Below are 27,757 nucleotides of genomic sequence, written 5' to 3' on the forward strand. Positions count from 1 at the left end.
TTCCCACCAGCAGGCCCTATGCTGCCCTATGCTGCTTAGTGAGAGACTTATATAGATCTATTTCTGGCTTGTTAGCCATCATTAGTAAGCCACACCCAGATCTCATGTATCCTCCCTATTTCTACCCTGTTTCCCCCAAAATAAGACAACCCCTGATAATAAGCCCAAACGGGCTTTTGAGCGCATGGCAATAAGGCCAAGCGCTTATTTCAGGGTTCAAAAAAATATAAGACAGGGTCTTATTTTCGAGGAAACACGGTAGTCTTAACATCTGGCTGCTATGCCTTCAACATGATAATAATAAGTGTTTTTTTGTTGTTACTGCTTTGTCTTTACAGGGAGAAACAATGTTTTTTACTAGTCCATATCTCCTATTATAGTTCTTTCTCTAAAGAGCTCCATGTAAAATTTATAATGGTCCATAAGGTTTAATTAGTTTTCCAAACTTATGATGGTAATGGTTATTATAATATTATAAAGATATAATATTCACTCTTCAAATGTCCTTGAATGGCAATGTATAGCAGCTTGGGTTAAGCCAAACACAAAGACCTTTGAGTTAAAGAGCTTGATTTCCCTGCTTATAAATGAACAAAAAACTGTTGTAAAAAACCCCCCTGCTCTTTCAAAATTAGAGACGGTCCAGAGCCCTTTTCTTTAAAATGCTGCATCCTCATAAAAGCCATGCTTGAAAATTAAATGATCCATCTTAAAGCTTCGGCCATCAACATTTCTTTCTGTTCAACCTAAAATTACTGAGGTGGGACAGGGAGAAAGGAGGAAGTGGAGTACTTGAAGCTTGGTTATTATCAGTATATGTCTTGGGTAGGCCAGCAGGATTTTGTAAAAGAATGGTAATCTTTTCTATATTTGCTAGCATTTTGTTTTTAAATCAATGAAACATTCGTTCAAAACCATCATTTATAATTAACACAGGAATAATGTATGTAAATATTTTATACATGAATGTGTGGATGCATCTGTCTGCCTGCCTGCCTGCCCGCCCGCCCATCCATCCATCCATCCATCCATCCATCCATCCATCCATCCATCCATCCATTATCTGTCTGTCTGTCTGTCTCTGTCTCTGTCTCTGTCTCTGTCTCTGTCTCTGTCTCTCTCTCTCTCTCTCTCTCTCTCTCTCTTTCTCTCTCCTATCTATCTATCTATCTATCTATCTATCTATCTATCTATCTATCTATCATCTACCTATCTACCTACCTACCTACCTGTATTTATCTATCTATCTACCTGCCTATCTACTTACTTTACGGTATGAGTGTTTGCTAGCACTTTTCTCATGTTCGCATCTTCTGCAAGTATTTTTTTTTCCCGATGACAACAAAAGAGCTTTGGGTAGTTTGGTTTAGTGTTATTCCCATTTATATTCCACCACACAAGCTTTCACATGTATTTTTCTGGGCTGTGAACCTCAGGATTTTCAGAAGTATGTTTTTGGTGCACAAATTTCTTTCCAGCTCTTCTGTTTATTGGTAGAGTCCTAAATGAGTTTATTCATGTTGAACTTCTGCACTGATATTTTTTCATAAATCTTCAAAAGTGGCCAGCTTCCAGTAAATTGAAACAAGGATATTATTGGCTCCTTTCCCTCACCAGTAACTAGAGGTTACATGCTGGTCACCATGTCTTAGCTATATTAAGAAAGTTCCCCAATGAATGATCTTCTTCTATGCTGATATTCTTTTGGGTAGTATTATCAGGTATAAATGATTACATGCCTGCATTTCTTCTTAAGGCTACATCTTCCCCAAGTTTATTTTCTTTTTGTCTCTTTTTTTTACTTAAGGGGGGTGTTTTTATTCTTTTTAAAGCTGCCTTATTAATTTTTGCCTGGATGGTTTATTTGTTCTATAAAAAGCAAAACAAAAACTCCTGGAAGTTGTGTACAGAGGGGAGGTCTGATGGGAGACAGTGTTAATTGCTTGTTAACATGTGTACTCAGGTTATATAATGCAGAGGAGAGGAGCTACCACCTAAACAAAATAACCAGTCTGGTTTGGTTTTGCTCCTTATCTGCAACAATTAAGAAATGAAGTTATTTATGGAACGGGGAGAAGCATGTTGACTTACCACTACCTTCATAAGTGAATGTTTTCTGTGGAAAAGCAATAGGACTCCCTTTAAATATATATGCAGGGCAAGACGTCTGTCACCATCATAAGGTGGAATTTGGAATGTTCACTGCTATATTGGAGATTCTATAAGTGTCTAGACAGAATCGTACCTATGGCAGTCAGCTGATACAGAACAGGAAACATTAACCATATTTATCAGGCCTAGCCCCAAAATGACACTGAAGAATGTAGCCAAATTTCAATTCTTTATTTGCTCATACCCGATAGACAGAATCTTGCCAGACTAAACATGTATAGTACTACCCTGGGAGATTCTAGGGAGTGGCTACCCTAAATCTCTTCCTTTTTTTCCAATCCAGCTCTGGGCTATGTTGTCTTTTGTCTCTCTCTCACACACACCCTTAAAATGTGCTCCTTTCACCCTGGGAAACTGCCTCTTCACTGTAGTCCATCATACCACCTCTCCCTCCATAGACATAATCCATCACAGATATGACTATGAGTTATCTACATGGAGAATATATAAGATCCTAGTTATGGAACTAGTAGTGTGAGAAGACTGAATGGTTGATGTAACCTTTGTTAATTGTTTGGATTAGTTCTATGTGAGCAGAGCCATCAAAGAGAAGTTTGAGAAGAGAAAGTGAATATACTTATATTAATTTGGAAAGTGTTCATTAAAAGTTACATGATATTTGTTGGTTCTTCTCCCTCTCAATAAGGTGAATTGAAGAGTTAAATGTAACAGCAGAGTTATAAGTGAATAGGGGAAGTAATTCTGTGTCATTTGTGTTGGTTTTATTTGTACTAGTTGCAGTCAGCCTCTTGATTTCAAGCATCAGATTTTAACTGGCTAGTTGCACATAGTACCCTGTTGCCTTGATTTTGCCATACATCAAAATCTTTGCAGACTTTGTTTCCTGGTAGCTCCATAGGACTTATATAAATCAAGTTACATTAGCAGATGTCAAAGTGAGTCAACGTTTGTGGCAAAAGATTAATGATCAGAGTTTAAGATTAGGCAAAAATATTCTTTTTTTTTTTGACAGCAGCCAAGATGTTGTCTCTAAGATAAGGCAATAGTTGAAATAAGAAACAGCCATCAGTTGAAACTGGCTGTGTTGAGAGACAATAACTGGTTGTAACTAGATGGGCTAAAGGGGAGTGGGTTTTTAATACTATGAGTTGTATTAGTTCTGATTTCATTTGGAATCTCTGCCTCCATCTGTTTGCTTCAAGTATAACAAAACAATGCTTCAGAATGTCCCAGAGGTGCTTTTTCAAGAGGCAACTGGACTTTCTGGTTTTTCTTTGAAGACATTGAAGACATTTCTTGGATGAGAAGTGAAACATCTTCAAAGAGAAACCAGCAAGTCCAGTTGCCTCTTGAAAAAGCACCTTTTGGGACAACCACAACCTGGATGACTGAGAATCTGCATAGACAATGCTTCAGAATGCTAAGTAAAAAAGATCTTATTTAGAAATTTCTCTGTGTTTATGCAGTTGGTGACTATTTTCATTTTTTCATTGGAATGCCACAGACCAGATTAATCTTTAAAGACTGTGCAACCATAGCTATAGCTGAAACCCAAGAGGTAACTCTGGGGGATTGTATTGATTCCAGAGGGATCCACTGTCTATCCCCAGAATATTATTTTCAAATACAATATTCGCAGGGAGGTAAAACTGCATATCTTCAGTTTGTGCTACTTCTCCATTGCCAGAATTCTATTCCCTTCTATTTCCATAATAATTTACAATCTTAATCTAAACATTTGGAGATGTGTGAAACTGATGAACAGGCATCCTGATCCATTCATACAGTATAGCAGGAATATATACAGCAGGTAATTTCATGTGGAAATTCAGAAAGATCAAGTTTCTTCAAACCATCCAATAAAATAAAATAAAATAAAAAGAAGAGGACAGTGATGAGTGAGAATTGTGATTGTGCTTCCGAGAAGAGCATATCAAAATTTACCAATTTTCTTGCAAATAGAAACAAAAGAACTCAGGTTTCTTAAAAATGGGATCATGTACTTGCTAAATATTGTTGGAGAATTTCTTCCTCTGGAACAGTGTTTCTCAACCTTAGCCACTTTAAGATGTGTGGACTTCAACTCCCAGAATTCTTGGAGTTCAAGTTCACACATCTTAAAGCAGCCCAGGTCAAGGAACCCTGCTCTGGAGTAATTTAAAGAAATCATCCACCCAGTTTGTCTATCTACAAATATGATGGACAATTTCAAAAGGGCACCGTGTCCAGGTTTGGGGAAGGGGAAATTAGAATATAACCTTTTATTTGACATCTCTCTCTAGCAACTGTTCTCACTGCCCCCACATGTACATTATGATACTGATACAGCTATTTTACCTGCATTTTTCTCAGTTCTACACTAACTTACACATCCCAAGTTGATCTATAGCATATTTTCTATTTTAAGATCTACAAAGCTGGCAAACTGCAAATCTCCAATACAATGGGTACCTCAGCATTCTAATTACTCCTACACAAAGTACACCTTCTTTGTGCCTGACACCATAAGCTTTTTTAGATGTTTAAAACAGCAAAAAGCTATTACGACAAAATTCAAAAGTATTGCCATTCCACCAATGGAAGAAGCCACTTACTTTTTAGCAAATTTTATTTTTTTTTAAAAAAAACAAGCAGATTGTATGTGGTTTACATTTCCATACTAATGAGACAGATAGTCAACAAATGAAAATAAATACAAGCTTCTGATAACTGGATATTTCTCACTTCCACACCATTAAAGGCACAAATCATCTGGAACATCTCTTGAATGAACTCCATTGAAATAAATTGGGTTTCTGCTCCCAGTTTATTTCATCTGAAGCCGTTGTTATTTCTTGCTAAGAATTAACCTCCATGTTCTTCGTGGTTAGGAGAAAAATTGCATATTTGGTGGCTCAGAAAGTAATATTTTACAGAGGCTCCCATGTACAGAGGGTTCTATTTATTGATGAATGTCCCCAGCGAAGATACTCCTGCCAGTAATTCACTGTTTTGAGGGAGTCTGGATGTAGGGAAATGGATTTAAGAAAAATATGGATAAGATTTAAAATAGATAATGCAGTCAAATGCAAAGAGCACATGCCTGTGACTCTGTCATAGCTGTGTCTGTCAGATCCTCTATCATGTCCTGCTATTCTGTTGGAAGGTGGGGGGGAGGCTTGCTAGCATTTTTTCCACATGCTTTTACTGTGTAACTGCTTGGGAATTAGCAAGTGGGCTCCCTCCAGCCTGGTTCCAAGGCCACCGTACCCTGAAAGTGAACTGTTATCTGCCTAGCACCTCAGCATTCTCAAAACAACCTTGCAGCATCGTATGGGCTGCAAGTGGACTGGTCGGGGATGTGTGTATTAGGTTTGGGGAAAGAGAAGAATTTCTTTGGGCTTAACATGAGCTTTTCAGATTCCACCTGATTTTACTGCAACCACTTTTTCCAAGTAAAATTTCTTTTGATTCAACTTAATGGAGTCAAGAGTTTTGCTTTCCTGAGGGAACAGCTGGGGCAGGTCCTTACAGTGTCTTTCTCTAATCACATGGCTGTTGCAGAGAAGAGCTGTGTGAGTCCAAAAAAGAAGAAGAAGAAGAAGAAGAAGAAGAAGAAGAAGAAGAAGAAGAAGAAGAAGAAGAAGAAGAAGAAGAAGAAGAAGAAGAAGAAGATATGGTTGTCTTAAAAAGCTGTAGACAAATATTACATTTACAATCTCTGATACTACAAGGCACTTTTCTGCAACTGAGTTCAAACTCCTATAGTGAAATAATACTGGACAATATTCCCCACCCCCCAAACCATTGCTTCCTGAAAAACCTTTGGTGATTATGAGTATATTTGAACACAAATATACTTTCAGAATGACTGCAGGAATCTTGAGAAATATGAAAGTAACTTTTAATGACTATGGTGTATTTAATTGCATAATGTTGCAGACAGGTTGCATGAGGGCCCAAAGTGTTTTGCTGGTGATTTTCATTGGTACTCAGTATCTGATGCATCTCGCTGCAGTGTCGTCAACCAGCTTTGATGGATTCCAGTTACCATTTTTCCATTGTGGCAATGTTCTGGTTAAATCTTTCACCATGTTTGTCACTTATTGCACCTAGAAGTCCAAATGTGAATGCAGAAAATGAATCTTCAGTGACATATTGCATTTCATGGTCTTGAATGCTGTAAGAAGTTTGTCAACTAAATACAGTTTGGTGCTCTGTTGCTGTAAATCCCAAGATGCTTTTTTGTTGTTGCTAATCCCAAGGTGCGGTAGCACAGTGGTTAGAGTGCAGTACTGCAGGCTACTTCTGCTGCCTGCCGACTGCCTGCAATTTGGCACTTCAAATCTCACCAGGCTCAAGGTTGATTCAGCCTTCCATCCTTCCGAGGTGGGTAAAATGAGGACCCCAGATTGTTGGGGGTAATAGGCTGACTCTATAAACCACTTAGATGGGGCTGGAAAGCACTGTAAAGCGGTATATAGCAATAGCACATAGACTTATATACCACTTCATAGTGCTTTTACAGCCCTCTCTAAGCGGTTTACAGAGTCAGCCTATTGCCCCCAACAATCTGGGTCCTCATTTTACTGTCAGGGCATTGATTAATCCCATGTTTGGCTCTGGGACAATCACCCTGGTTAGAGGATGGATCGAGGCTTCCTCCTTGTTGCAATATTCTGAAAAGAAATCCCGAAGAAAAGTTCTCTAATAAAACTCATTTATTTGTTATAAAGAAAATAAAACACCTCACTAACTAAGAAAGATAATTACTACATTTTGAAAGTAAGTCGGGCCAGCTGCCTTTCAGCAACCGGCAGTCGTGGCATGAGAACAAAGGAAAGAGTGTGTGAAGGAATGTGAAAGAATGTGGACATGCGTAGTAAAATACTGATAAGGAACTTGGCAAACTACAGTAAGTCTATTAGTCCAAAAATAATGAAGCTCAGCTGGGAAATAAAAAAACGCAGTGACATTTACCCTCCTCAGAAGGATGGAAGGCTGAGTTAACCTTGAGCCTGGTGAGATTTGATCTGCCAACCTGCTGGCAGACAGTGATCAGCAGAAGTAGTCTGCAGTACTGCACTCTAACCACTGCACCACCACGGCTCGAGTAAGTGCTATATAAGTCTAAGTGCTATTGCTATTGCTTTTTCAAAAGTCAACTGGACTTTGTTTTTCCTTGAATAGTTTTTGCTTCTCATCCAAGAAGCTTCTTCAGGTCTATCAGAACCTGAATGAGGATGAGAAATGAAACATCTTCAAAGAAAAATAAACTCCAGTTGCCTTTTGAAAAAGCACCTTTGGGACAACCATGACCTGGATGACTGAGAATCTCCATAGTTGCCAAGAAAATCTCAACAACAACCTTGAATGCTTTCCAGGTGTGTTTTTTTTTTCCTAGCCCCATTAACAGATCCTTGAGCTGCTTTTCAAATAGTGAAAAACTTCACCTTCCTTCTTCACAATTTTTTTCATCAGTCCAAGTTTCATGTGAAATGGAGGCAAAAATATTTTTGTTGGGTGAACAAGTGGTTCATGTGCCATGTTTTTCTGTCCTGGAATCAATTTGGGGGGTGGATTGACCATTTCTTTTTACTTTAATGGGATTATCCCTTTTGCATATGTAAAACAGCACTTGGTATACCCAAGCTACATTCAAAGCAGCAAATGTTATGGAGATTATCAATCATCCAGGTCGTAGTTGTCCCAATGGGTATTTTTTTCCCCAAAAGGCAATGGGACTTGATTTTTTCTTTGAAAGCATTTCATTTCTCATCCAAGAAGCTTCTTCAGTTCTGAATGTCACAGTACGTAGTACACATTTTGCTTAAAAGGTAAAGGTTCCCTTTGCATGTATGTGCTAGCCGTTCCCAACTCTAGGGGGCAGTGCTCATCTCCGTTTCAAAGTTGAAGAGCCAACGCTGTCCGAAGACGTCTCCGTGGTCATGTGGCCAGCATGACTAAACACCAAAGGTGCAAGGAACACTATTACTTTCCCAGCAAAGGTGGTCCCTATTTTTCTACTTGCATTTTTTACGTGCTTTCGAACTGCTAGGTTGCCAGAAGCTGGGACAAGTAACAGGAGCTCTCTCCGTTACACGGCACTAGGGATTCGAAGTGCTGAACTGCTGACCTTTCGATTGACAAGCTCAGCATCTTAGCCACTGAGCCACTGCATCCCCTACATTTTGCTTACTAGTCACCAAAATAAGCCGGGGCATTCCTAAATGCAGCAAGTTGTTATTAATTTTTCTATTCCAAGAGTTAAGTTACCCTAGTAAAAAAAAAATGGATCTGAACAAAAAGCTGTAGGGACAGGAATTCCGCCCCGACCCCCATTTTTAAAAGCCCCCCCCCCCCAAAAATAGCCCTTCTCTGTACAGCAAGGCACAATAGTGAAAGCAGACATGGATTGCCTTGCCTCTTTCTAGAGGTAGTGAAAAGGAGACTTAAGAAACTGAAGCGGAAGCTCATCTGAAGCAGACGCTAAGTCATGGTGATTAAAAATAGAAACATCTTGATAATGATGAGCAATTCAAAGATCAGTCCTCCCAGAGGTTCTGTCCAGATGATACTGTCAGCTATTCTATTCGGTATTGATTTATCCTCTTTCGCTCATCCAACTGCACTTGTTTCCGGCTTCTTTGCTTCTCTCTGTGTTAAGATAAAAATCTACCAATTTCTCAGTCAGAGAGAATATGCCTGTAACCTTCCTTTGTATTGCTCTCTTGCAGTAGAACCAGGAGTAATAAGATTCTGTGTGAGTACAAACAACCTGGATGAAGTCACCCAGCTTGAGATAAAAATGCTGCAGTGAAAATGCTGCGGTCAGCTAGTTGCCTTACTTTTCTGGCAGATTTTGATAGTGTTTGTCAAATTCTGATCTGAAGGTTGTTTGTCCAGAGTTAACATCACCTGTAGTCTCTTGGTCTTGGCTTCCTTCACTCCCTCCTTTTATCCTGAGGTCTCGTGCATGTCCTTGGAATTATCAATTGAATAAATGAATAAAATGTATCCCTTTCCCCCTCTTTTATTTAATGAGCTGATCAGAGGAAACTCCAGCCTGAAAAAAAGGAGGAACTTTTTGACAGTGAGAACTATTAAGCAGTGGAACAACTTGCCTTCCAGGGTTTGGCAGGAGGTTGGTCTAGAAGACCTCTAAGTGAAAAGCAAAACAGATGGTTAGGTGACTGGAGGCTAAAACAGATAAAGAAGAGTTGCTGGAACTGGGTATGTCTAGTCTGATGAAAAGAAGGACTAGGGGTGACATAATAGCAGTGTTCCAATATCTCAGGGGCTGCATTCAATTATACATAAATAATGTCTGTCTGAGGTGTGTTTAATTTCATGTGCTCTCATAGGATGAACATGCACCATATCCTCTCTTTGAAGAAATGTCATCTCGTAAGATCTGGAATGTGTATCATTTCTATTCCAATAAGCAGTGTTCCAATATTTGAGGGGCTGCCACAATGAAGAATGGCACAACCTATTCTCCAAAGACAGGAAGCAATGGATGGAAAGTAATCAAGGAGAAGAACCAACCTAGAAGTAAGGAGAAATTTCTTGACAGTTAGAACAATTAATCAGTGGAACAACTTGCCTCCAGATGTTGGGAATGCCCCAACACTGGAAGTTTCTAAAAAGAGATTGGATAACCATTTGTCTGAAGTGGTATAGGGTTTTCTGCCTAAGCAGGGGATTGGACTAGAAGACCTCCAAGGTCCCTTCCAACTCTGTTATTCTATATTCTATTCCTATCCTATGATTTTATGATTTTACGAGCTGTGTGTTTCCATCTGGAGATTTTCAAGAAAATATTGAACAACCATTTGTCAAAGATGATATGACTACCTAAGGAAGGAAGTTGGAGTAGAAAACTCCAAGGTCTTGGAGGTCCTATGATTCTATGATTCTGGGTTTTTCCATGCAAAGGAAAAAAATGGTTCATTTATAGGTACTTACTATTGTTTGAATAACTCTGGGCCTGTGTCTTTGTTTTTAGTCTTCCCCTCCACCCAAGAATACCCCAAGGTTACAGTAGGTCAACGAATCCATCTCTGCTCAGAATAAGTTTAATGAGCAGTTTGACAAGAAACCAGAGCTTTTCGGTTTAGAACAGAATATATAAATCCCATTGTTGTCCAGTGGGGGAAAATGAATATCTCTAATTGTTTACAAGAACAATATAATCAACATAATTATTCTATTAAGCACCTCTGAATGTGCATAATGCATATAGCATGTGTCCCACCAAATGGCTGGACTGGATTTGTGTCTTACATAAGACAGGGGAGATTTTTGCTATGAAACCCATTGCAAGAAGAAAATATCAGGGCCTCTGGACTTGGTAGCTGGCCTATTTCATAATCAGAAGGGATTTTTTTTTTATATATTTAGGGGGGAAAAATAGTCTCACTTGAGATCTTAGACCCTGAGTGAAACTGAAATCGAAATGGCATGTTTAAGGCAAGACTAATAAAGATGAAACCAGTTCCAGATACTGGTTGAAGGTTATAAAAAAAAATACTCCAAAATGTCATACCTAATATTGTAGTAATTCATGAAAAAAAAAATGAATCTGAAGTCAGTCTTTTAGAAAGGGGTGTTAGAGATTACACAGGAAGTCAAAACTCAAGCAAAGGGAGAAAAGTGAGGAGGATATTTTTTCCAAGATATCATAATCATTTCCTCTGACATGGACTCCATGCAGAATGACTACTTTCTTTCTTGGAGATTTTCAAATACATGTAGTCTGCTTGCAAAATTGTTGTTAGTTGCAAAGTCGTGTCTGACCCATGGAAACTTTCCTCCAGGCCTTCCTGTCCTCTATCATCCTCTGGAGTCCGTTTAAGCTCACGCCACCTGCTTCAGTGACTCCATCCAGCCACCTCATTCTCTGCCATCCTCTTCTTCTTTTGCCCTCAATTGTTCCCAGAATTAGGCTCTGCTCCAGTGAGTCCTTCCTTCTCATTAGGTGGCCAGAGTATTTGAGTTTCATCTTCAGGATCTGGCCTTCTAAAGAGCAGTCAGGGTTGATCTCGTCTACAACTGACTAGTTTATTGCCTTGCAGTCCAAAGGATTTGCAGGAGTCTTCTCCAGCACCATTGTTCAAAGGCCTCAATTCTTTGGCGATCAGCCTTTCTTATGATCCAACTTCCACAGTCATACATTGCAACTGGGAAAACCATAGCCTTGACTATACATACTTGCAAAATTACTAACAGGGCAATCTACTTTCCATCACAGTAAGAAGAATTCAAGCAACAAAATATCCCAGCATGTTCTCATCCCATCAGTGAAGTCTTCTTTAAGGTTTCAACCAGCCATTCATCTTTGCCTCCATGTTACACACATTATACTCCACCATATATACTTATGCTTAAGCAAGTGAACTGAACACTTAAGGACTGCATTCATCCAACTTACTAAGCTTGGAGTGTTGTTTTGTGGGTGACCTGATGATTGAACCTACATAACTAGGTTACTTAATGGTTCAGTATATTGCACAAACTGATAAAGTTAGATTAATTCACCATCAGGTTAATTTACTTGGGTGAATATCAACATTCTGTATGTTTGCCTCTCTGTCAATTTACCTAACCACAAAGTGAAAAGGAGCCATTTATGTGTATTGTCTTGTACCCCTTACACCTCCTTCTCCCAAATTCACACATAGATGATATTGAAGGGGCAGGAAGAACCGCAAAAATTGAAGCCTGCCTTGGTGCAATCTGCAAATTTTCCTATCCTTAATATTAATCCTGGTAGGAAGTTATGAAAACCAAAAGAAAATTGCACTTAGCAACTTAATCTGTGTGGAGTGAATCAACTAACTTAAAAGACCATCCCACATAATTAAAGAAAGCCAAACCACTAAGATCAGTCACGAATAATATGCCCCTTATCAGCTCTTCTGGCCTTTACTTTTTAATATCCACATTTCAAAGCAACTGAAGTCATTTTGAAAATCATCCCAAAACCAGATAATTTCATTTCTGTAATAGAGGTAGTGGCTTCACTATTGGACCAGAAGGATATTAAGGAATAAAACAAAGATGAATATATAAATGTAGGTGACATTTTGATCTTGAGAATTACTCTACCTGGACAATTGCTGGATCTTTATAAATCACAAGCAAATTCCACGTGTGCTTCTTCTTTTTTTTTTTTGGTGTAGATTTAGTGTATTTGCTCTCTATTAATATATGAGTCAGCAGTCCTACAAAATTGCTTAAATAAAGAACTTAAAAATAATTATACAAATCATTGAGAAGCTTATATTTTTTAACAAGCCAGAAACAGATGCACAAATATAATTTGCCATTCTATTTTTAAAAGGAAGGTAATTTTGGATAAAGAAGGAAGTGAAGCTAGCTAGGCATGGAAGAGAAATTCATTTTACCCACTTTTTAGTATTTTAGAAATTCCATCAGCCTGACTTTTTATCCATTTTGCATTTTCTAAATCTAAGTGTAAATGAGAATGTATTTGTCTACCATAAACCATAATTTTCAAACCATTAAAATGTGATTTATGATTTTTAAATATATGTAAATCAAGGGACAATCCACACAAATGTGCACATTACGTGAAAAGGCACATAGAAAGGAATCCTACATTTAAAATGCATTATTAAGAGGTAGAACTACTTGCAAAGACATTCATGCCTTGGAAAATATATTCAAACACTCTGATGTCTCCTATCAAATCAGTCTCACGCAAGACATTGTATTCCCTGAGACACTCTAGCAAAAGTTGGGCATTGAAGAAGCAGGATAGGAAGAGTTTTGATACTTTTGAACTTTGGTGCTGGAGAAGACTGCTGAGAATACTGTGAAATGCCAAGAAAACAAACCAATGGATCATTGAATAAACCAACGCAGACCTCTCACCCAAGGCCCAAATAACCAGGATCAAATTATCTTACTTTTGACACATTATGTGAAGACACAGCTTTCTGGAGAAAGTTACCATATTTTTCAGAGTATAAGACACATCTTTCCCTCACCCCAAAAGTGGGTGAAAACTTAGGGGCATCTTATAGACCAAATACGGGAGTTTTTGGTCTCCTGAACCCTCCGCATGTCACGTTTTCACCCTCCTTGGCCCCCAGAAATACTCTGCAGTGCTCTACATGGCCCATTTTTGTCAAAAATGGGCCCATTTTTGGGCTCCCAAACCCTCCATGCATCGTGTTTTTGCCCTCCCAGGCCCCAAGAAGCACTCAGCAGGATAAAAACGGGTGCGTTTTTGGCTAAAATGGGCCTGTTTTTGGCAAAAATGGGCTGTGCGGAGCCCAAAAACTATTTTTTTCTTGTTTCCCTCCTGTAAATGTAGGTACGTCTTATAGTCCGGTGCATCCTATAGTCTGAAAAATACGGTATATTGTTGGAAAAGGTAGAAGGAAAGAGGAAAACCAGCACATGGATGGACTCTGGTACACTGGGAATGGATGCACAATTAGAAGACACGAAAGACTTGAAAGTTAGGTATAGATGGTGTTTGAGAAAATAACTTGATGGCAAATTATCACTCATATTTAATTATAATGAAATTAAACTAAGTTTTGTTTTCATCAGGTTTATGCTCATTTCCTCACAGTGCCATGTACTTATAGCCTTGTCAAAAACCAAGTGAACTCACCAGCTCAAATGTCTTGAAAATGTTGTGTTAGATCACACACAATGTATTAAATTCCCAGCCTGTGGGCCAGATGCGTCACAGGCTGGCCACACCCACACCCGGTGTAGCAAAGGGGAAAAAAGTCCCGATACATCACATGACGCCACCGTGAAGACGTGAGTTTGACACCCCTGTGTTAGATAATCCAAAAGCTGATCTGACACAAGCCAGTTTTCTATCACCAGCTGCAGGTTCTTGGTAGACCTATTAATGGATCTATTTTGAGAAATCACACTAGCAGATGACAAAAACATGTGTACAAGGACAGGACAGGAACTTTCCAAGACAAGGGAAAACATGCTTGTCTCTTCTGCTACTAAAAGGAGTTTAATGCACCCAGATCTTGAATGATAGTTCAGGTGTCTATCATATTTTTCCTTCCTAAGGCTATCTGGTTTCCTGTTGGGAACCCAACCAAGACACTGGAAAGGATGTCTGTTCTGCTAAATTCATCTTGGCTCAGATTTTGAAACACTTCCTGGCTGCATTTTCCTGCATTTCATCCAATGATTAAACAAGACCTTGCTTTCTACAGGATATAGCTTCAGCCCTGCTAAGCAAGAGAAAAATTGAAATAGTGTCAACACACTGGGAAATTAAAAAAGTAACTTTCAGGTGTGTTTGGTGGGGAACAATTCAGAGCTTTGCATTTAATTACTGCCCCAGGACTTTCAAAATATATAATTTCCTCCCCACCCCCGTCATTTGAAATGTAAACTGAGCATTTTCCTATGAGATAAAGAAATCAATCTGAATGTATCGAAGCTTTCTCTTGTTTCCTTTTCTCTTTCTTCTATCCCTTCTCTTTTGGCAGTTTGGTCCTTTAATTATGATGATAAATCTCTAGCATTTGGCAGCAGAACAAAGAACTATATTTTTTGCATGCCTTTGTTCCTGGGGAAGAAGGGAGAGATTAGAAAGAGGGGAGGAAAGGGATACCTTCAAAAAAAAGAAGAAACTCCTTTATGTATTTTCAATGATTGCCATAATTCACTGACTGAGGTCCATGGGAAAGAAATTGGTCAGTAATGGCCATGCTCCTTGTTTCTATGGGCGAAGGCCAGGGGTGGGCTTCAAAAATTTTAGCAAGGGGTTCTCTGCCTGGTTGTTGGGTAGGCGTGGCCATGGTGGGCGTGGCCTAGTCAGCCTCCTGCACCACGTTTTGGCCCTCCCCAGGCTCCAGAGGCTTTCCTCGAGCCTCCAGGAGGGCGAAAATGGCCTCCCCAGGCTCCGGAGCCCTCTGAATTTCTGGTAGGCCCGTTTTTGCCCTCCCTGAGCCTCTGCGCATACCCTGAACTTACCTGCATCCAAAATGGGCCACGTGGGGACTCCTGGGAGGGGAGAGGAGGGGTGGGTGGGGCCAGCCAGGAGTGAGATTTGGAGGTTCTCTGAACTGCACAGAATCTTAGCTAGAAGTTCCCCTGAATCCCTGCAAACCCCCAGCAGGCCACCCCTGGCAAAGGCCCCCTGAAGGCCTTCCTAACATCCCATTTGCCCAGCTAACAAAGGACATGAACTAATTTCAACATTTTGAATGGCTAGTTTTATCTGAAATGGCACAAAGGCATGTTAGACCCAAGTTTATATTGTAGAAATAAGAAATTCTTCTGCTCTCTTTCTTCAACACCCCCTTACTTTATGCCTCTTCTTAAAGAGACTCCCTCCCTCCCAAAAAGAAATTAACAATGTAAGCTCATCCCCTCTTCTGGTGATCTAGCAGTGCTACTGCCTGATTTTGTGTGATCTTCGGAGCACGGGGCAAATTGTGGCTTAGGGTTGCCAGGTCTGCTTCCAAAAAATAGTGGACAAGCTGGGGGTGGGGGGGCTGGGGGGGTTAAGTAGTAAAAAAATAATAAAAAATACAATTAAATTATATATTTTCTTACAAACATTTTAACACGTATTAAAATAATCACTTCAAAACTTTACTTAAAATTCAAAACATCAAATATATTATAATAATATGTAAAATATTAAATTACATTTTACTTTGCTGTCGTGTGTATTTTTTATTTGACTGCGCAGCTTTGATCAATTCTTTGTGTTTAAGGAATAATTCTTTAATTTCAGTACAACGTTGAGAAATATTAAAAAAATATACAAAGCTCACTTCGAACTGATGGTACAAGCAGTCGGTTACGTTCGTCAGTCCACAAATTTCTCATGACGCTGAAAATTCATTCAACGTTTGCATTTGATACCAGAATTGATGCATAATACTGGAACAGTTTCAGTAAACTCGGAGCTGGCTCTTTCATTCTAACTTATGAAAAAAAAGACAAAACCCAATTCTCCTATCCTTATTCTCTTAGACTGTACAGCTTTAGATTACATACCATTTCATCATAAAGCTTTTGAATAAAAAAAATGTCCACTATTTTGTGAAAAAAAATAGTGAACATAATGTGAAAAAAGCGGACTGTCCGCTCAAATAGTGGACACCTGGCAACTCTTTGATACATTCTTCAACCATCATTATTCAGGATCTCCAAGAGGTCAGAATTCTATCCATATCCTATAGGTTTCTTTCTGTGGGTATGACTGCCTTCATCTTTTCTGCTAGCACTTTTTTTTCCCCATAGAAAACAAATGTTGTGTGAATCACAGGATGTTGAGGAACATTTTAACCGTACTACTTTAAGATATGAATAGCCAGTTTTTCAGGGTTTGTGGAGCTCATTTGATATTTGGTGAATGCTGGTTACTTTAGCAAGCATAGCCATTGGCAAGCTGGCCATCATGAAGCATGTAACAAGGTTTAAAGCATCAGTTTTGCATAAAACTACTTGTCACCTCCTCTAGCAAGACATTCCTGATTTTCCTTGTCTGATTTTCCTTTTTACTGGGCAGGTGAGCGCACTTCCAAGCAAAGTTCTGCAGTGCAACTACTTATGAGGTTTATTTTCTAAGAAATGGGTTTTGGAGGCCATTTGAGATACTGAGATATTCATGGAAGTTAAGGTAACACTCAAGGCAGGTGCAATGTTTTGCAATGTGTGATATGGAATCAGAATCAGATTAACAGAGTTGGAAGGGACTTTATAGGTCATCTAGTCCAACCCCCTGCTCAAGCAGGAGACCCTACACCATTTCTGACAAATGGCAGTCTAATCTTTTCTTGAAGGTCTCAAGTGATGAAGCTCCCACAACTTCCAAAGGCAACTTCTGTTCCATAGGTTGATTGTTCTCACTGTCAGAAAGTTCCTCCTCATTTCTAGGTTGAATCTCTCCTTGGTATGGGATGCCAGTGTACTTGCATATGCTTTCAGTGGCACTCACCGGGTTCTAAACTTTGCGGTGGGGCTAAGATGGAGCCATTGGAGGTGTCTGCGATACATTTGTCCCCAAGTACCTTATTGGGGTATCCTAAAATTAAGAGAGCAGATTACAGTCATGAGAAATGAACTTTTCTGAAAGGGAGAATTTATGAATATTGTGTGGCAGGAGATAATTGATGGATAGGAGTATTTTTTTTTCACATTTTTAAACCACCCATCTATCTAAAATGATGTCCTGCACACTTGGAAATGTTTCTTAAGTGCCTTTACTAGATCAAGCAGAAGCAACAAGCGTGTACATAACTGGAGAGGGCAAGATGGGAGAAGGAGACAGCAGAGAAACAAAGTTAACCTTGCCACCTTGCTTTCAAATCCACTCCCGCATCAAAAGACAAGGTGGCAACTTAAAAAAATAAATAGAGAAGGAATCAGGATTTAGCTCTTAAAGTGATATAATCAAGAAGAAAATGTGGGGGATGCACATTCTCAAAAGGATATTTGAAGAATGGTTATTAGGTGATGTAACTGTGTTTGGACATGTGATCTCTTCAGGGGAAAGTTGGCTCATTCCAGATGGGTGGAATGGGTGGAAACTAATCAAGGAGAGAAGCAACTTAGAACTAAGGAGAAGTTTCCTGACAGAACAATTAATCAGTGGAACAACTTGCCTCCAGAAGTAGTGAATGCTCCAACACTGGAAGTTTTTAAGAAGATAACCATTTGTCTGAAGTGGTGTAGGGTTTCCTGCCTAAGTAGGGGGTTGGACTAGAAGACCTCCAAGGTCCCTTCCAACTCTGTTATTCTATTCTATTCTATTCTATTCTATTCTATTCTATTCTATTCTATTCTATTCTATTCTATTCAGATTATAGGAATGGAGTCACACCTTTTCAGTGAGAGTGGTTTGCTTTTAAAGCACTTGAATACATTATGTGTCTTTTTAAGTATCTTAACCTAAAGTTAGTGTTGGATGAAGTTCATGAGTTACATACAACTCCAAGAACGTTCTGTTATTCTTCCCTCTATTGTGGAATGTTATTAATGTTCCTTCAAGATATTTTTTATGTGTTGTGCATTCCTTCTTTATTTTCTCTCCTATTCTGGACATACAGTGTTTATATTCATGACTAATAAAATGTCCTTTTTCCCGAGCTGATGGTGACGATGGCACATATTGAAACACAGTTTGTGGACTTTGATGAATATAAGTCTTCTTTGTGATTCATAGTTGCATAAGAGACTTGGTTAAAAAGCCTTATCTACAGTAGTAGCCAAAATTGTGGAAACCTTTTGGGGAAAGTGTGTTTTTGAGGTTTGGTGGCTAATAACACCAGGTTTTTTTTTGGAGTTTCAAGATAATCATATTCCACTGCTGGAATGGCCTTGGAATAGCCCAGACCTTAACCCAACTGAAAATCTATGGAGCCGACTAAAGAAACTTGTTAGTCAGCAATAAAACCCAGTTAATAGAAGCAATCATTCAATCTTGGTTTCACATTATAACAGCTGCAGAACTAAAAGACTTGGTTCACTCTGTGGGAAGATGTTGTAAGGCCGTCATTCATGCTAAAGGTTACCCAACTAAGTATTAACTTACATGGTGATAATTTTTGTATATCTCATTTTTTCTACATGTTTCACTTTTCTTCTTTATACTATAACTGCTATTCTAATAGCAAATCCTTCATAAAAGTTATGGCATTACATTCTTGATATATAATTTTATGGTACTACTCCAAAAAAAAAAAAAAAAGTGGTGTTATTAGCTAGTTTTAGAAAATACACTTTTCCCCAAAGGTTTCCACAATTTTGGCCACTACTGTATAGGATGTGGTTCACACAATATATTTACCCATGTAGGTGACATACCTAAGAGCTCAGTTTGCACAATATGACATGCTCACATGTCTGTGGGGGCGGGGGGGGGAAACCAAGGCACGAAAGCAGTGTCCCACTAATGGCTGCAGGCCCTACCCATTTTGTACATATATCATAATGTCCCATGTATGCATGAAAGACGTGGACTTTGTGACACAATAGAATAATGCTGCTTTTGTCGTTTTGAAAATGTCTGTAATGGAAATGTAGCTATCTTTGATGCTAGACCTGTTTAATTTTCACCTTGGATAAATTTTGAGGAGTTGGTATACTATGCAAATCCAGGCCAGTTGGTCAGTTTATAGTTGAATGTATGATGTAATCCCAATATTTTGTTAACTGTGTTGGGTTTGACTCTCAGGCTAAATCTGATCAGCCATTAACTCAGTCAAGTTATCTCAGAGATAATTCTGACGGTTCACAATCATATTAACTGGATCAGAGTCACAACTTTAGGACTTATAGAAACATTGCTCCCTTCCTCCAGGATATGCCTTTCTCTGGACAGTCCTGATAAGACTTCATGATATCATATCTGTATTGGCTAGGTAGACAATCGGTATTAGGGTGCTGTGTTCTGTGTTGCCATATAAAAGCATCCCAAAGGTGCTTTTTCAAGAGGCAACTGGACTTTCTGGTTTTGTTTTGTTTTGTTTTTTATTTGATTTATATGCCGCCCTTCTCTGGAGACTCAGGGCGGCTTACAATGTGTTAAGCAATAGCCTTCATTCTTTTGTATATTTTTATACAAAGTCAGCTTATTGCCCCCACAAACTGGGTCCTCATTTCACCTACCTTAGAAAGGATGGAAGGCTGAGTCAACCTTGAGCCTTGGAGAGATTCGAACCAGCAGAAATTGCAGGCAGCTGTGTTAATAACAGGGTGCACTAAACCACTGTACTATCAAGGCTCTTTGAAGACCAAGAAGCTTCTTCAAGCTTCAAAGAAAAACCAGAAAGTCCAGTTGCCTCTTGAAAAAGCACCTTTGGGACAACTGTGACCTGGATGACTGAGAATCTCCATAGACATATAAAGGTATCCATGGGGAAGGCCAAATCAATCAAGATATACATTACAACGTTGCAATGCAAGCCCTGCCCCTCTTCGTCATGTACTGAGGGAGCAGGGCTTCTATCTCAGTGCTATCCCCTGCTATCAGGCTTTGGAAGTGAGGTTTGTAATGGAGATGTTTGTTTGTTTTTAGAGGACTAGGTATGCAAATGAGTCTTGATATTCCTTCACCACACGAGACAATTTGGAGTTAGTTTAGCCCTGTGCTGCTGTCCTTAGGCAAAGCAAGAGGTGGCCAATAATGATGACTTGCTGAAAAAAAATGCAGATACTTGAGATAAAGAAAGAATTAAAAAACATAACCCTGTATTGATTTTGTTTGGCGCAATATGGGTCAGAGAGAAACTTGGATAGACCATTGAGATTCTATCATTCTCCTTTATTGTAATAAAGAGCACGCCTGGAGTCCCTGCCATGCCTCTTTGACCTGGTCTACTTGAAGGCCTAAGGGACGCGGTGGCCCAGTGGCAGTTCAGCGGTTCGAATCCCTAGTGCTGCATAACTGGGTGAGCTCCCGTTACTTGTCCCAGCTTCTGTCAACCTAGCAGTTCGAAAGCATTGTAAAAATGCAAGTAGAAAAATAGGGACCACCTTTGGTGGAAGGTAACAGCGTTCCGTGCACCTTTGGCGTTTAGTCATGCTGGCCACATGACCACAGAGACATTTTCGGACAGCCCTGGCTGCTCAGCTTAGAAATGGAAATGAGCATCGCCCCCTAGAGTCGGGAACAATTAGCACATATGTGCAAGGGAAACCTTTACCTTTACTTGAAGGCCATATGTTTTGGTCATCTGATCCCTTTCTGGTGCTCCCACACTGCTCAGACCTCTTTTTACCCTGGTTAAGGTGTCCCAGGAACAGTTCTTGCATCTGCAGCAACAGACATTGGTTTCAGAATGATGGGTGCACTTGAACAATGTATTGAGTAATTGTAAAGATATGTGGGAATGACCTTGGGAGATGTGGGGGGGGGAGCGATGCTGCCTACGAAACAATCAGATAAGAGAGGACACAGCCTGTGGTTGCCTAATGGGCAGAGAAAGAAGCTCAGAAAGGAAACACCCTAACTTCTCAGGCTATAAAAGAGAAGGTGGGAAGTTTGTACTATCTGTCTTGCAACATTGATGTCAGCTTTCTCAGGTAAACCAGACAGGAAACATAAGCAGATGAGGTAATTTTACTTTACCTGTAAGGACTGCATTAACTGAATCAGAGATCTAGTAGCACAAATTCTGAGTTTGTTTCTCTGCCCATTATGCAGCTGTGAGCTATGCCCTATCTTATCTGGTTGTTCTCTAAGCAACATGCCTCCCTCCCTCCATCTTCCAAGGTCATTCCCGCATACCATTACGGCAATGCCCGTGTTAAAATTCAATTGAGCAATACATGTCAAAGGGATGGGCTTTGATTGTTCAGTCCTGCCTACCATCTTGAAGCCAGTGATCATCACTGTGGATCTCGATCTCTCTCTCTTTTTGTTTTTGTTTCAATTGAACACTGGATTTTGCCCTTTGAACTAAATCACTCTTATTTTTAACTACGGTATTTGCAAGTACTGCTAGTGAGAAATCTAGTTGTTCAGTTATCTGGGCAAACTATAACAGAATTGGAAGTGACCTTGGAGGTTTTCTAGTCCAACCCCTGCCCAGGCAGGAAACCCTACACCACTTCAGACAAATGGTTATCCAATATCTTCTTAAAAATTTCCAGTGTTGGAGCAAATCCTTCATAAAAGTTCTTCTGGACAACTTCTGGAGGAAAGTCATTCCACTGATTACTTATTCTAACTGTCAGCAAATTTCTCCTTAGTTCTAGGTTGCTTCTCTCCTTGATTACTTTCCATCCATTGCTTCTTGTCCTGCCTTTCAGGTGCTTTGGAGAATAGGTTGACCCGCTCTTCTTTGTGGCAGCCCCTTAGATATCGGAACATTGCTCTCATGTCACCCCTAGTCCTTCTTTCCATTAAACTAGACATACCCAATTCCCGCAACCACTCTTTTATGTTTTATCCTCCAATCCCCTAAACTTCTTTGTTGGGTCTTCTCTGCCCTCTTTCTAAAATCTCAACATCCAGTAAGTTGCTTCAACTATTAGTCAGATAGATTTAGGAGCATTTCCCCACCAACCTCATCTGTGATCATCAGTCATCAGCAATTTATTTGGAAAACTGTAATACACTAGTCTTCTTTTATTCATTTCTCAAGATCTTGGCAAATTTCTTTGAGGTCAAGCTTTATTTGGTCTCATAAATATATGCAGGAAACTACAGGAAAAAGTTTAACAATTCTCAAATAAGTTTCTTAAATGAAAATATCAGTAAGATGTCCATAAAGCTTATCGAACCTTGTTGTTGATTCCTCAATCTTCTTTGGCTGTCTTGCCAAAGCCTCTTCCTTTTCTTCATAATCCATGCACAAGCACCAGTGATAGTTCCAGCTTCAATAAAGGAAGAAGTGCCATCTTCTTTATTACCCCTTACATAGGGACCTCATACTTGTGTTGCAAAAAGTTGGCCCTAAAGAACAGCAAAGACAGTTTGCTGTATCTCCTTGGTGCCATCAACCTGTTGTCCAGATTTTTACAGACCCTTCAAATTATCTAAAAGCCTCCAGCAAAGAGGGGTCCATCATGTCCTAGGCAGTCTATTTCTCTACTTAACACTTCCTATGAAGTGTGTAAGAAATTGCTTCTAATATGCAGCCTGAAGCCCCTTGCTTTTAATTGGTTTTCTGTTATAACAGACAACGGGTCCATCCCTTCTTGCATGTGGCATCTCTTTAGATATCCTGCTCATATCTCCTCTTGGTCTTTTCTTTTACAAGCAAAACCTGTCCATCTTGCCCTGTTTTACCAACGTAAATAGGAAATATTTGGTAGATCAGTTCCCTGGCTGAAATCAGAGAGGTGGTAGACTTTGGAAATTAGATTGGCTTGAAAAACAAACAATTCATTTAAGACTAAAGAGAAAATAGCTTGGGAAATTCTTAAACTGAGGCAATTAAGAATGAGCTAATCTCAACCATGGTGGTTTGTTTTGACCGACAGAAAAATGATGCACTTGTAGATGCACTGATCCATGTCTTCTACATATTTGAGTTTTGGATTGAATTGTCTTCTTTGGAACAGCAGTACCAATTTCCTCTTTTCTGGGAAACTGATGTTTTCTCATCTGGGCAATAATTCACATTTCTTATTTGCAACAGTTGACAGAAACAAGAATATTCATGACTTTTTGGAAATTTTGCTGAGAAAAAAGTCAGCATTTCAAATTTCTCCAATGCAGGGAAATAATGCTTCATAGAATTTAAGTACATCTGACTCCCCTAATGAGATATAAGACAATAGACAGTCTATACTAACATATTAAATGTGCTAAGAAGCAATTAAAAACAAACCAGCTTGGTCTAGTGGCAATAGGATAAAAGCCAGGAGATTGTGAGTTCTAGTCCCACTTTAGGCATGAAAGCCAACTGGATGACTGTGGGCCAGGGCCTTTCTCTCAGTCTAACCCACCTCACAGGGTTGTTGTTGTGGGGGGGGGAATAGGAGGAGGAAGAAATATTGTGTGTGTTCACCATCTTGAATTATTTGTAAAAAATAGTAGAGGCAATAAATAAATAAACAAGCAGCCAAAGCCTGAATTAAATGTGTTCTTTATGTAGAATTATACTGGAATGGGAAATTTAGGGAAGATAGTCTGGAAGAGAGAGGTAACAAAGAGTTTAATGTAACCAATACTGTATAAGGAGCTCTTATGCAAAACTGAATGTTTATTTACAAGTGCTTCATCATAATATGATGATGATGCAGTGTGGAACAGTTGTGTTTACACTTGTAACACACCAAGTCAAGTCTTTCTTTTCTGGTCCTGGGGACATATTAAAATAGTTGTTAGGGCCTTTCAGGATTTGCACCTAAGAACAACACAGATACTGTATATCCTGGCATTTTTGTTTGTTTGTTCTTGCTTTCATCCCCTAACCCATGACGACTGAGACAGAAGTCATTTTTAGGTGCACTGTAGAAGAGAGCCATATTCAGCAATGATAGCAGATCATCTACAGGATCTAGGAGAACCTTTTCCAACTAATAAACACCATTAAATGGCAAAATCTTCTGTAAACTGCAACTCAATTCTGGTTCCAATTGTGATTCATATATTTGCCCTGTAAGGGCAAAATGGATGGCTCGTTTCAGCTTCTGCAAGCCTTAAACATCCATTCGTATAACCATCTATTCCAGAAGCATAATGAGAAAGGGGGTGGTGAGGGAGGGAGAGAGAGAGAATGAGAGGGAGGGAGGGAGGACGGGGGAGAGAGAGTGTGTGTGTATGTGTGTGAGAGGGGGGGAGGGAGAGAGAACGGGAGTGTGTGTGTGAGAGAGAGAGAGAGGGAGGGAGGGAGGGAGGATGGGAGAGAGAGTGTGTGTGAGAGAGAGGTGGAGGGAGGGAAGATGGGAGTGCGTGTGTGTATGAGAGAGAGAGGGGGGGGAGGATAGCAGTGTGTGTTTATTTATTTATTATTCGTATTTCTATGCCGCCCAACTCTCCGAGGACTCTGGGCGGCTTACAACAAAGGCAATATGAACAATATACAATAAGAGACTTTAAAAACCCATACACACCGCTCATGGCCGGATCTCGCAAGATCGCAGTGGTGAGATCAACGGCCCCAAGCCTGCTGGAAAAGCTAGGTTTTCACCATTTTCCGGAAGGCCAGTAGGGTGGGAGCGGTCCGGGCCTCAGGAGGTAGCTGATTCCAGAGAGCCGGGGCAGCCACAGAGAAGGCCCTCCCCCACGGACCCGCCAGCCGACATTGTTTAGCTGACGGGACCTGGAGGAGGCCAACCCTGTGAAATCTTACCGGTCACTGGGAACTATGCGGTAGAAGACGGTCTCAAAGATAGCCTGGCCCTAAGCTATATAGGGCTTTAAAGGTAATAACCAACACCTTGAATTGTGACTGAAGACCGATAGGAAGCCAGTGCAGCTCACAGAGGATTGGTGTAATGTGGGAGTACCTAGGTGCACCCACGACCGCTCAAGCAGCTGCATTCTGGACCAACTGTAGTCTCCGAATACTTTTCAGGGGTAGCCCCATGTAGAGCGTGTTGCAATAATCCAACTGTGAGGTGACAAGGGCATGAGTGACTGTGAGGAGAGCCTCCCGATCCAGGTAGGGTCGCAATTGGTGTACAAGGCGAACCTGTACAAAGGTCCCTTTAGCCACAGCTGCCAGGTGTTGCTCTAATCTCAGCTGTGGGTCAAGGAGGACACCCAAATTGCGAACCCGTTCTGATGGGGACAGCTTCTTCCCCCCCCCGCAGGGCTAAGGATGGACAATCGACATGGTCCTTGGGAGGCAATACCCACAGCCACTCGGTCTTGTCTGGGTTAAGTCTGAGCCTGTTGACTCCCATCCAGACTATCACAGCCTCCAGGCACTGGCACATCATATCCATTGCTTCACTGAAATGATGCGGGGTGGAGATATACAGCTGGGTATCATCGGCATACTGCTGATATCCCAACCCGTATCGTAGGATGATCTCCCCCAATGGTTTCATGTAGATGTTGAATAGAAGGGGAGAGAGGACCGAGCCCTGAGGCATCCCACAAACAAGGGGCCTAGGGGTCGACTTCTGTCCACCTATCAACACCGACTGAGACCGACCAGAGAGATAAGAGGAGAACCACCGTAACATGGTGTGTGTGTGTGTGTGTGTGTGTATCAGTGGTGGGTTGCCCCTGGTTCGGACCGGTTCGCAAGAACCGGTAGTAAAACCGGTGGGAGGCCCTGCCCACTGCCCCAGATGTCATCATCAGCGATCTGCACATGCGTAGAAGTTGCACACGCGATCCCATTGCGAACCGGTGGTAAAGGTAAGTAGAACCCATCCCTGGTGTGTATGTGTGTGAGAGAGAGGGAGGGAGGGAGGGAGGGAGAGAGGACGGGAGTGTGTGTGTGTGAGAGAGAGGGAGAGAGGGAGGATGGCAGTGTGTGTGTGTGAGAGAGAGAGAGAGAGTGAGAGAGAGAAGAAGAAGAAGAAGAAAAAGAAGATTTTGAAGGGCAATCCCCAGTAGGAAGGAAGGTTTCCACCTCTGGCCTGCCTCCAGCTTTTCCCACCAATAATAATTAGTTATGAAACTGGACTGAACCATAGTTCAGTAGTTCAGTTGTGACACACAACGTTTCGACAAGAATGGTGAGAAACGAAAGTAGTCTGAGAAGCTGGGAATTTTAGCAGGGGGACTTAAACATTACATTTACAATCTAGCATCAATAGCGAGAATATTCCAGGCTGGACAAGAAGATACACATGAGATGAGACCAGTTGTCCTTCTCTTGTTCATTTATCATTTTTATTGTAATAATTTCTGTAATATCCTTCATCAAAAACAATTTATGGATGGTTGCTGTCTTTCAGCTAGAAAATCAATCTTCAGGTTCTACTAAGACACCCGTAGCACACAGCAAATGATGCTCTTTCACGTCTCTCTACTATTCTCCAGACAGTAACCAGACATTTAGCAAAACAGCTGCAAAGTCAGGTTATTTGATGCAAAAGATGCTTTCATAAACTTGCCATTATGATGGTTTCATGCGCTTTAGATGTTTCCTGTCGTTACATGATTGATTCAGTCTCTTTCATAATAATTGCTTAGAATTTTAATTAGTTCATTAATGGAAGAATGATTAAGTCAGTCAGGCCACGGAGGGTCATTACAGGTTATCTTTGTTTCTGTGCCAGTTTTTTTTTCCCAACATCCATCATAGAAATAGATGCTTGCCTAGTAAAAACAATGGAAACAAATGCAAAATTATTCTGCAGTCTATTCCATCATTCAACGAGATGGAAAAAAAAATGCTCTGAAAGGGGGAAAGAATTGTTGAAATTCTCTTAGGTAGAATATGGCATTCTTGCATACAATTTGCTCATGATCAAGCAGCGTGGGTCTATATGTGAATATCTTGTGTTTTGTTATACAATCATATCTCCAGCAACTTTCTGTGTTTCCATTAAATCCCAAGGGAAGACATAGAATCATAAAACTGTAGAGTTGGAAGGAGGCACAAGAATCCTCTAGTCAATGGTTCTTAACCTTTTCTTCACTATGGACCTCCTTTAAGTAGCTTTTGTGGCAATGGACCATGGCCACAGACCACCAAGACTTAACTCAAGATTTTAAATCATAACATTTCTTCAAGCCTTTGCAGGGGCCCTGTGATGACATTGTGCCCTTTCCAGTGGTCCACGGACCACAGATTGAGAACCACTGCTCTAGTCTAACTGTTCTAAATGCAAAATAAATAAATAAATGTTAAACTGTCCATGAGAGATCATTTGTCCAATTTCTTTTAAAACCTCCAGAGAACCCAGTCTCCATAGTTGGACTATTCCATTGTTAGAACACCATAACAAATACTTCCCACTGGTCTTTGGGTTGTTCTTTTTTTCAGATTGAGAATTATGGGTAGCCAGAGAATTCACAATATGATATCGATATATACAAACATTATCCCAATATATCAGCAACAATACCAGTACCCTTTCCCGCATTTCAACAGTAAAATAATCTTAAGCAACCCAAATAAATACTAAAGAAATTCTAAGCACCATGAGACTGACATACAGAAAGCCTTTCACAGAGAAAAAAATATTCAAGAAATTGGAGGAAATGTTTCAACATATTATTAATCTAAACAGCTCACCATTTGTACTTATTCAT

This window comes from Pantherophis guttatus, chromosome 3 (genome assembly GCF_059756535.1).
Source record: "Pantherophis guttatus breed Tessera chromosome 3, ASM5975653v1, whole genome shotgun sequence".
Lineage (NCBI taxonomy): Eukaryota > Metazoa > Chordata > Lepidosauria > Squamata > Colubridae > Pantherophis > Pantherophis guttatus.